Source organism: Octodon degus, unplaced genomic scaffold (genome assembly GCF_000260255.1).
Source record: "Octodon degus isolate 3935 unplaced genomic scaffold, OctDeg1.0 scaffold00053, whole genome shotgun sequence".
In the NCBI taxonomy this organism is placed as follows: domain Eukaryota; kingdom Metazoa; phylum Chordata; class Mammalia; order Rodentia; family Octodontidae; genus Octodon; species Octodon degus.
The window spans coordinates 4,175,722-4,184,406 of record NW_004524629.1 but is presented as its reverse complement, the minus strand read 5'-3'; the positions used below and the strand labels follow the sequence as shown (position 1 = coordinate 4,184,406).

Sequence of the window (8,685 nt, the reverse complement as noted above, 5' to 3'; positions counted from 1 at the left end):
GACGCGGCCGAGGGTCCCGGGCCAGGCCCTGGCGTGCGGAGGCACGCGCGCCCGGACCCCGAGAGCTGCTGGACTCGCGTGGGCCTGGGGACCGGCGGGCAGCGGCCGGGCGGGCTAGCGGGCGCGCTCCGGCGAGGGCTACTTTTGTCCGCCTGCCTTTCACAGGGATTTGCACCCGGAGCCCCGGGCCTTTGCTCCTGGTCAGGACCAACGACACCGGTTTCTTCCCTCCCCAGTCTGCCACGACGGACAAGAGAACTCGAGGGACAGCGGGGACAGACCGCAACCGGTGGGCTTTTTCAATACGCTTCCTCCACCCCACCTCAAAGGCCCTGGGCCTGGGAAACCTCTCCAGCCCACCCGACGGACTGCTCTTTCCGTGAGGCTTCCCGAAACCCCTGACCGGACTGCTGTGCCCTTTCAGATTGTTCTGGAGCCAACTGTGTACCTGGCCGGCTCACTCTTGGGGAGCTCCTTCCTGGAACACAAGACCCTGCCCTGTTTGTCTTTTTAATCCCACAGCTATTTCAATGGACTACCTGGTATACAGTAGTTAGTTAAGTGAATGCGCCTCGCTGCCAGCAGATCTAGAAGGTCAACACGGACGATCTCCCGAGATACAAAGCACCAAGTACCCAGCAATTGGTGTGGTTGCCCACAAACCCAGAAGCACCGCAGAGCTGCGATTCCCTTATGAAATAGGACAGCCGTGCTTTTCTCTCCCAGGGTTTTAGAGATTACAGATTGATAGAGTCATAACATTTAGCACTCTTGTTCTTGCCTGGGTTAGGTTTACTCTACAAGGAAGCTAACATTATTATTAAGTTTCCATTTTCTCTGGACCCTAGAGAGCTTTTCCAATAGGGAGATCAATTAAGCTTTTAAACCTGACTGCTGCAAAGTTAAAAATCTTAACCCCTCAGTAAATTCTGTCTCACTTCTCACTTAGGAATTTTCTCACAGACCAGGGGTTCTTTCGCCCACAGCACCAATCATGATTTCTAATTATTTGCTTGCTGAACTGTTTATCTTTTTACCCCCACTAGAAATTCTTTACCCTGCACTGGTTTAAGTGCTGCCGGTGGTAGGGTGGAGGGGGCAGTAGGAGTTGAAGATAAGGGCCCTGCCTTGAGGGAATTTAAAGTGGTGTTGTGGAGACAAGATACCCCAAACAGCTGCGCAGAGACATAATCCAGAATCCTGGTTCAGATTATAGAAAGCGCACACACATTTTTTTTTTTTTAAGTTTAAAGGTGCTATGAAAAGAGTAGTGATGCTTAGACTCACACATTGAGTTTTTCTTGGACATCTGGAGATTTTGAACGTGTTTCTACATGGAAAAAAAAAAAAAGTTTCTGTCCTTTCATTGCTGTCATAATGTCATTGCTCTCCATGGGAACAACAGTGTATCCGGGAAGGAAATGAACCAAGAGTCTGTGGAAACTACAACTGAAGACATTCGAAGCAGGGCTGAGATCGGGAAACTTTTAGTGTATTGATTATATTAATTAGCAGCCCTTCCCAAGGCCAGCTTTGTCCTGTTACCGGAGGAACCACGAGGGGGCAATATCTTCCTGAGCAAGGGCTGAGTGGTGGTCTTGGACCCCTGTGCTGGCCAGAAATCCCAGGACTTTGCGCTTCTGGGTCATTCTTGCCTATCATGAGTGCGTCCCACAGAAAGGCATTGTTTTTCTGGAGCCTGGCAGGGACCCAAGGAAAATGACAGTTAATCTAGTCCTTGATGGTTCCAGTCAGACCCCACTTAAGAGCAGATGGAACATGTTGTATGATCTCAGGATGCTGGAAGAACTTTCCCTTCCCCCATACAGGGGAAGGTGGCTTAATTCCAAATATAGAACCTGAATTTTTTTTTTTTTTTTTCTTTAGGCCAAACCGGGACTTTGTCCATTGTTAAAAGTCAGAAACCTCTGGGATAAGAAACAAAAATAAGTTCCATGAGAGGAGCCTTGTCTGGTTTGTTCATTGTGTTCTCAATCTCTATACAATACTTGACACATAGGGGCCAGGGAGATGGCTCAGTAGAATAAGCACCTCCTTGGCAAGCACAAGGGCCTGAGTTCAATCCCCGGTTCCACCAAAAAAAAAAAAAAAAAAAGAAAAGAAAACCTTAACACATAGTAGGTACTCAGTTACTTTGGAATGAATGATCACATTAAGTTTTAGCAGCTACTTTTTCTTGGACTTGAACAACATTAGATTTACTCAAGATCCAGGAGGAAAGAATGGATTAGCAGAAGTGTCTTAGAATAGAGAGCCACATGTCACTAGACAGGTCTTTCTTTATTTTGCAGGAGGCAGGCCCTAAAAGAAGACCTTGAACAAAGTGAGACAATTGAGATTTCAAAGAAATAAAAAGGGAACTGATATCAGTATATTGACACTTCAGACAATAAAATTGATAAGCCAACAGAATTTCTTAAAGTCTATAGTTGGGGAGGTGAGGGTCAATGCAGTGTTCTCAGCAGAGTATATGATGGGATAACATGCCTGGATGAAAGGAATTTCTGTTTCCTGTCATTTCCCCAAGGAATGGTTTAGACTTATTTGGAAGAAAAGTTGAATAATGTATGACTAACAAAACCTAGGGGAAAAAAAAATCTGTAAATAGACCTTCATTATTTATAAAACCTTGTGACTTGAGTGTGTATGGGGGAGTATACACATGCACGTGTGCGTGTGTTGGGAGGGAGGACCATACACTCAGGCCATAAATAATCCTGATGACTTGTTTACTACTTCAAAGAAAGTAAGTTTCAAAAGTGAGATCTCTTCAGTAGCGATAGTTTCCAGGCATACTAAGAGTTATAAGACAACAAAGAGATTTTATATTGCGGAAAAATTGGGCTAATGACCAAGAAACATCTGCCCCTCTCCCCTGTCCACTGCCCTACTATATTTCTGTCTGGCCTACAAGGTTACATGCCAGAGTCAAGGGGAAACATCATATGCACCTGTAGTTTTTATTGCTCATCACTGTTTCTCTGGCACTGTTCCTTTTGAGGCTTGCATTAAGAAATCCAAACCCATAATTATGTCTTAAATGTTTGTCTCTGGGAATTGCAGACATTAAAAGGCTATTTTGAGGCTATTTGCATGGCTCAGGCTTTGTACCTATGCTAGCTTCACAGCAGAAAGCTGCAGTATCTACCACATGTGTTGAGGATTGTCTGTTAAAATCTTATGCCAAGCCAAAGGGGTTCTTGGGGCCAGAGGCTCTGTTCCTTGGCTCCTGTCATCCATGACAACTGTTTCCCTCCACCCACTGCTTCCTCCCCTAGGCTATCATCCTTTTCTTTTTTCTAATAGTGGAAAAAGACATAAAATTTACCATCTTAACAATTTTAAGTGTATAGTACGGTATTAAATACACACTCACAGTTGTATGCCACAGGGGCCGAGGAGATGGCTCTGGAATAAGTGCTTCCCTGGCAAATTCAAGGGCCTGAGTTCAATCCCCAGTTTCACCAAAAAAAAAAAAAAAAAGAAGAAGAAGACAGTTGTATGCCACCACCCTACCCCACCCCTATTCTTCCATCCAAGATGTGTTCATTTCCTTCTATCATTTAAAGAAGCCAGGAAGAGCCCCACATGATGGAGGATTTGGAATGCTGGCAGAGCTCTCAGCAGACAGTGCCAATGTGTCCAGCATGTCTGTATTCCCAGCACTCAGGGAGCTGAGGCAGGAGGAGTGCTGCAAGTTGAAGTCAGTCTGAACTACAAAGCAAGACCTCGCCTCAAGAAAAAAAATCAACCGATCAATAGTGTCCCCTAAAGACTCATGTATTGAGGGAAGGATTCCCAGTTCACCCATATTTGGAAGTGGGGGTTAGATGACTGGATCATCAGAATGCTAACCTCATCAATGGACTGATGTGCTGATAGCTGAGTGGACTATGGTACAATGATCTGGGCCATTTGGAGGAAGTAGTTCACTGGGACATGCCTTTGAAAGGTACTTTGTCCCTGGCCTCCTCTTCCACTTCCCAGCTGCTACTAGATGAGCAGCTTTCCCTTGCCACACCCTTCTGCTAGAAGGCCATTGCCTCTCCACAGGCAGAAGGTGATGGATCTGGCCAAGCGTAGACTGAAACCCCTGACCCTGTGAGCCATAATAAACCTTTCTTCCTTTAAGGTGTTTTTCTTGAGTAGTTCATCACAGTGATGGAAAGCTAGCTAACACACCAAGCTTGAAAGAACCATCTTGGAAGTAGATGCTCAAGCCCTAGTTGAGCTGCCCAGCCAGTGCCATGGGAATAGGGTTGATCTTTCTTCAGCAAGCTGCTCACATTGCAAAATTGTTTAGCAAAAAAAAAAAAAAAAAAAAGGCGGGCGGAGTGTTGTTTTAAGTCATTGAGATATAGGGTAGCATGTTATACAATGTATGACAAACAAAATTGCATTCCTAGAAATGGGATCCTGGTGTAATACAAACCCACGGCCATCAGTAACTTTGGGATAGGTGGGTTTGGAAGCTAGGAGAACCTAGTGGAGTTGTTGACAACACTTATGGGGCAGTGAGAATACTGTTATCACAGGCTGACCTGGCCCAGGAATTGGAAGAGCAATTAGTTCAATGAACCTACAGTTATATGAAAGACAGGAATAGGTGCCTAATAAACATGTAGCTCTGGCTATGGAGACTTCTGGAGAAAACGTTGAAATGATTAAATGGTATTTAGTTACATATTTTGCAGTGCTAGAGGTTAAACTCAGGGATTCACACATTAGGCAAGTGCCCTGCCCTGAGGAGCTACAACCCTAGCCTAAAGAGTTCCTTTTGGATGTTTGTGATACTCTACCAGAGAAGTGAAGTGGCCTAAAAAGGAAGTGTTCTATTTTCCTCCAGAATTAGAAGAAATGGGACTTAGATTAGAGAATTAGAGAAGCCAGGACTTAGAAAGTTTGAGAATAAGTTTTCATTCCTGGCTTGCTTTTTTTTTTTTCTCGCAGAACCAGGGATTGAACTCAGGCCCTTGTGTTTGCCGGGGAGGTGCTTATTCTACTGAGCCATCTCCCTAGCTTGCTTCTTTAGAGGACAAAACTTTTAAAATTAGAAATGGTCTAAGAACAAAGGTGAAAGCCAGGATGCTACCAGGAAAACAAGGCCAGGATGTTGCTAAAAGACCCTGGGGAAGGTGACTCCCACAGTGGTCTCCAACTACCTGCTCATGTTGGAGCCCATGTGTGTGGTCCCCTCCCATAGACTATAAGCTGAACCTACTAACTTACTTTTAATTAATACAGCATGGACCAAAAAAAAAAAAAAAACACCAAAAACCGTTTATGCTTTACACACCCTTGCTTGCTCTCACTCACTGCCTTTGATGGACTCCAGCTGCTACAACGTGAAGGCCACAATGGGGAGAGACCCATCTGGCAAGGAATAAGGAAGGCCTTCATCTAAGGACCCACAGGGAACTGGGTTTCAGTCCAGCATCCCACTGGGAACTGAACGTCACAACCACATGAGTAAGCTTGTAAATAGCTTCTCCCTAGGTGGAATTTGTAGATAAAACCTGTTAGGACTAAACATTTAAGTCTCCCCCAAGTGCATTATAAAACCCTCATCTCAAGAGTGATAGTAGTAGGTTAAGGCCTTTGGGAAGTAACTAGATTTAGCTGCACTCATGAGAGATGCACCCCCATAATGGAGCTATTGCCCTTACAAGAAGACGAAAGGCTCCAAGCTTCCTTTCTCCTTGTCACCTAAGCACACGGTGATAACAAGAGTCCAACTGTCCAGCACCGTGGATTTCCCAGCTCCTCTAGCAGTCTGTTGCTTGAGCCACCCAGCCTGCATTGATTTGTTGCAGCAGCTTGTGTGGCTAAGACAGTAACTGACAACCAAGAGGTGGGGTGTTATTGTAGTGCTAAAATTGTGGAGATAGTTTTTTGTTTTGTGGTGCTGCAGCCTGAACCCAGGATTTTCTGCATTCTGGGCAAGTCTGGTACTACTGAGCTACAGTCTCACCCTCTGGAAGTATTTTTAGAACTAGGTAATAAGGACAGACTGGAAGAGCTTTGAGGTGCATGCTGGAAAAAGCTAAGATTGTCATGAAGGGATTGTTTATGGTGATTTTGGTGAGGTCTCGGAAAGAAAGGGCAGAGATATCAAGAAAGCTGCCAGTGGCTATGACACATGCTTGAATCAATACTTGGAGGCTGAGGTAAAAGGACCAGAAGCTCAGGCCAGCCTGGGCCATTTAGGAAGGCCATGTCTCAAAATAAAAAGTAAACCTGGGTACTATGGCACATGTCTGTAATCTCAGCACTCTGGGAGGCTAAGGCAGGAGGATGGCAACTTTGAGACAAGTTTGAGTCGCTTAATAATGATTTAGTGAGACCACATCCCCCCCCCCCCCATTGAACTCAGGCCCTTGTGCTTGCCAGGGAGGCGCTTATTCTACTGAGCCATCTCCCCAGCCCCCAAGACCACATTTTTATAAATAAAAATATTTATAGAAAGTGGGTGGGTGCTAAGGACATAAGTCAGTATGAAGGCTCTGTGTTCAATCTATCCCTTCAAAAAAAAAAAAAAAAGGTTCTACTGTCTTAGAGAACACAGAAATAATCATGAACAGATTACTAGTAGAAATATGCACAGTGAAGGCCATCCTGATAGTCTCAGATAGAAATAAGGAAGATTGGAAAATGGTGGAAAGGCAATGCTATGCAGTGGCAAAAACTGAACTGTTCCTATTCTTCTTTTTGGGGTGTGTGTGTGTGTGTGTGTGTGTGTGTGTGTGTGTATAGCATGCCACTGCCGACTGGACATGAACCTCAGCACACACTATGCAAGTGTCCCTCAGATGAGCTTCGTCCCCAGCCTCCACGATCTTGTGCGCTGTGGAAGCTGGAAGTTGCAAGAAATGAAACTGGATATTAAACTTGGAGATTTCTAAGCAAAGTGTAGGAGTGGCTTGTTGCTTCCTGGCTGTTTAAAAGTAAAATATGAGAAGAGAGAAAGAAATTAAAGATAGAAATGTTAAACAAAAAGTAAGCACAACTTAAATTTCTGGAAAATTCTCAGTCTTTCCAAATCGCCAGAACTGAGAAAATGTGTTCAGAAAAGAATACCAAGGGAATGGCTGATGGACTATTTGATAAAGAGATTAGGACAGGGAAGAGATGAGAATAAGTATAATCAGCCATCTCCACAAAAGTCTTAGGACTCTAATGGCAAAAATACTACTGTCACTAGGGGAATACAGAAAGATGGGGTGGAGTGAAGGAAGGTTAGAATCATGCAGTATCCTTCAGGAGACAGAAAGACAAACCCAGGGCCCAGGGAGAAGGTGCAGTGGAATAAGCACTTCCTTGGCAAGCACAAGGGCCTGAGTGCAATCCCTGGTTCTGCCAAAAAAATAAAAATAAAAATAAAAAAGATAGTCAGATCTCATGCTCCTAGCACAAGTCCCCAAGTCCCCAGTGCGTGGTCTGAGGGACAAAGCTATATCTACCTTGGATGGGACCCTGATCTAGTGGATCTGTGTGATGGTTCCTTGCAGAGAGCAATTGGTGGTTCTCCGGAGCTGAAGGGACAGGGCCCAATACAAACTGGACCTCCGCAGGTCCAAAAGGCAGGGCTGCTCCCTACTGATTAGTAAGGAAGATCATCAAACCAAATAGGATTGTTCCTGAGCTTTGAAGTCTTACTGTATTTGCCCTGTTAAGTTTTGGATTTGCTTGGAACTTATCACCCATTTCCTCCTTCCATTTCTCTCTTTTGGAATGAGAATGCCAGTCGCATGCCTGTGCCATCACTGAATTTTAGAAGCACATAACTGGTCTGGATTCCTAGATTCACAGCTAAGGGGGAATTTTGCCTTGGGTGAGCTACACTTTAGTTCCCACCCATATCTGATCAATGGCGTGTAAATGAGACCTTGGACCTTAGAGTTGATGCTGGTGTGAGTTAAGGAAGGCTGGGGGCTCCGAGGTAAATGGGTATATTTTGGTTATGAGAAGGATATAGATCTGGAGGGGGTAGAGGTGAAAGAAGGACTGAAATAACACTCTACCCCTAGATAACTCCTTGGTCTGTTTCTAACAGAACTTAAAGTAGGTGTTTAGCCTAAGCAGCACCCAGGGTCCTAGCAGAAGCAGAGATGATAACAGTATGTTGCCATGCTGACCCTGCCCTGGGCGTGTCATGCCAGCCACCAAAACCAGGTGGAATAGCACATGCTTGTAATCCTAGCGCTGGGGAAGCTGAAACAGGAGGATCACTACCAGTCCAAGCTGTGTAGCAAGACTCTGTACCAAATTAAAAACAGAAAATCAGTGTTGTTTTAAGTCATGCAGTATTGGAGTAACTTGTTACCCAGGTGAACTGTGTAGATGCCCCGGAAGGCTTAATGTGGTAGTTATAAGTTTTTTAATGATTGGAATACATTGTGATAAGTGTAGTTTTGGGTGATTTTTTTTCTTATTGTGCAAGTATCAAGAACAAACATATAAACTAAGACAGCCACACCATTGGTAGGTGATATAATCTTACAGCACCACAATGGTCTCACTTTAGCCCTTGATGGAATAATGGAATAGGGTCTACTTTAGAAAGAATTATAAGTGTTGGCTTTGTCTTCATGATCCAATGCTAACTTCTCTCTCTGTCTCTCTCTGTCTCTCTCTGTCTCTCTCTGTCTCTCTCTGTCTCTCTCT

At 44.5% G+C, this 8,685-nt stretch overlaps 1 long non-coding RNA gene across 1 annotated transcript in view; it reads left to right on the top strand.

Moving 5' to 3' along the window:
* Positions 1-3,109, top strand: part of LOC111817270 — a 3,968-nt gene extending 859 nt beyond the window's left edge. Inside the window, exon 2 of the long non-coding RNA XR_002821511.1 lies at positions 237-3,109. This is a non-coding gene — a long non-coding RNA (uncharacterized LOC111817270). The remainder of the gene's footprint in view (positions 1-236) is intronic.
* The last annotated feature ends 5,576 nt before the right edge of the window (positions 3,110-8,685 follow it).